The sequence below is a fragment of the Toxorhynchites rutilus genome, chromosome 3 (assembly GCF_029784135.1).
Source record: "Toxorhynchites rutilus septentrionalis strain SRP chromosome 3, ASM2978413v1, whole genome shotgun sequence".
NCBI lineage: Eukaryota > Metazoa > Arthropoda > Insecta > Diptera > Culicidae > Toxorhynchites > Toxorhynchites rutilus.
This window is the reverse complement of record NC_073746.1, coordinates 134587600-134590506: the sequence shown is the minus strand read 5'-3', so window position 1 is coordinate 134590506 and position 2907 is coordinate 134587600.

Below are 2907 nucleotides of genomic sequence, written 5' to 3'. Positions count from 1 at the left end.
ACTTTATATTCCAGAACCTCTATCATCTGGTGATTATCTAGAATGTCGTTATACATTCTTCTCTTCGATAAAAGACCCGAAAAACATGCAACAACTGCATGAAATGTAAAAAATATGTTTGTTTCGAGCATGCAGTTATGCTATGTTCTGATTCTTACTCCAATGAAACCACAATCGATGATTACGTTTCTATGTTATTTTATAGCTCTTTATACTTTTGTATTTCAAATTCTACATCAAAGCTGTGTTGGGACCACTTTTAGAGCTTATAAATACAAACATTTTTTAATGCAGAACATGTCAATATCTAAATCATATTCAATGTTTTTTTCACCCAAAAATTCATGATTACAAATGAGCTTGGGTAGACTTTACAATTCGTAGTTGCTCTCCGCGATTGACTTGAACCAACCAAATTGCACAAAGAACACACAGAATGACGCTTGGGACTATCAAATCACTGAATCGTTGTGCAATTTCGGCGATTCGAGCTTTAAATGGTCAATAACGACGCCGGCCACGTCCTTACAGTCACCAGGGGAAGGGAAGGAATGTTAATATGATATTCGCCGCCCGAAGGCCAGAAGGGTCGCCTCTAAAAATATTCCGCCGTTATTTTGAGAACATTTACGCGCACAATCACCAGCACCTTAATAAACAGTATTTTAAGTCCAAAAGTTTTTAAATACATTTTCAAACATATCCACATACGCCGCAAGAGATTCCAACATTTGGCCAAATTTCAAATTACATAATGAAGGTTCATCCTTAATGTTACCATGGGAGTTATGATCCGATGAGAAATATACGTCATATATACACACGTGACAACACCTGTTTCGTCACATTTTAGGGTATTTGTCAGAATCGCTGCTTAGCATTATAGGTACGATAACAAAGATTTTCACAGCAATAATAATTTATTCAGGTTTTCTCATATTGATACAAAATAAATGAGACATACGGTCTCACATTCTTCAAACATATCAGTTGTTTAAAGAAGACCAATCCCAGCATACGGTAATCCACGGAGTCCCCAACCAGGGTATCCATATCCTAGGGCATATCCAGGATAACCGTAACGTGTCTCATGAATGATGGACCTGGATTCGCACACACCCACCAGACTCCTCACGTATCCCGGAGCACAGGCACATCCACACGACGATCTGGGCCAGATCCTTCCGCAGGTATTAATTTCATGTAAGCCGCACAATCCTAGAATAGAGAGCGTAAGAACGAATTTATCAGTTTCGAGTCACGTTATACAAACCTCCCGGATAACAGCTAACAGCAGCAATTGTCATTGCAAATAGAAGAAATACGGTGAGTTTCATTGTTTGGCGGTGTTCTGTGTATAAGCGCAGACTCTAGAGAACTATAATTTTCTGCTGCTTCGATTGTCTATTTATGTTTGTTCTGTACGTGTGTTAAACTCTTATTCTGAAGTTGTGCTAGACACGGAAAGGTTCCTACACATTGATTCCGTATCATTATCAACATATAGTTCCTAGATATATATTGTTTCTTATTTGACACATGATGTTTGTGTATCACAGAGACACTTTACTGTTTTCAGTTTGATTGTTGTGTCATCAAGGAAACGTATCTTATTCATGAAATATGCGGCAGATACCACTTATTATCTTCGTTCAAAATTATAGTATGGATGTCTCAATGGGTGATTTAGTTGCATTTTCCATTAAATATTATCTTAGAATTTTGAAACATTTGATGGTTAAAATAAAAAAAAAAATCATTTTAATTCGTAATTTTTCTTTCAAAACAAACAACCAATTAAAGACAATTCTAAGCATAGCAACACATTTGTCGATTCATTTTTATTTATAAACTGGCTGACCCGATAAACTACGTCCCGCCCAAAATGGATTGATCTTCTAATCGAATCTTTAGAATTTCCTTTTACTATAAGATTCCCAGTACTTTTACCGAAACTCGTCATATTAATATCAAATTATGTTCAGACACAATTCTCTTTCAAGATTTTCAATCACTTGCAAGATGGCGCTGATGGCCATACCGCAAATCGAATATAATAAATGTTCCGAGGATTGGATCACGCGCTGGCATAAATGCGTTGCAGTTTGAAGGGGACAATATCGATATTGATGTATAATCTTGAATTTTTCATTTCCTGAATATTTTCATTTCGAGTATTTGCTCACTTTAAGGCGATTTTTTTTCTTAATGTTTCTTCTTTCATATTAAAAAAAAATAAAAATATTTGTATGTATTTTCGACCATTCCATGCCAAACCGATATAGTGGTTCTCAGACCGGTATTTTTTTTTTCGTTAGGGTGATCATTTTCCGAAAAAACAATTATTTCTACTTTTTTACAAAAATTACTTTAAAAAAAATATAACTTTTGAGCCACTGAACCGTTTTAGGTGACCGATATATCAAATTGAAGCCAATGAGCTACCTAGCTAGCTTTTATTAAAAAATATTGAACCAGCAAAAAAAAAAGGATTTTGTTTCCGTAATTATTGATTGTAGTCGTTTTTTTGTTGTTTTCATAGCTTTGTAGGGCGGTATATATTTTTATATTTATTTTTTTGAAAGCTGAAGATTTTTTACATAATATACCTCGGTATCTAAGATGCTATTTTTTCGTTTTTTAGATATTATTTTCTAAAGTTAGCCAATGGTTCGAAAAAACAATTTTTTCACCTTTTCTCCATTACAAAAATTCATAAATTTTAAACTATTGGACCGATTCAGATGATCGAAATATTAAACTAAAGCTTATGAGTTAGTTTTCTTTGAAAAAACATTACTTTTGGGAAAAAAATGATTCAAGTTTTAGTAATTATTGGTTAAGTCAGTTTTTCATAGTTTTCTCGGTTAAAGATAGAGGGTGCAATATATTTTTATATTTTTTTCT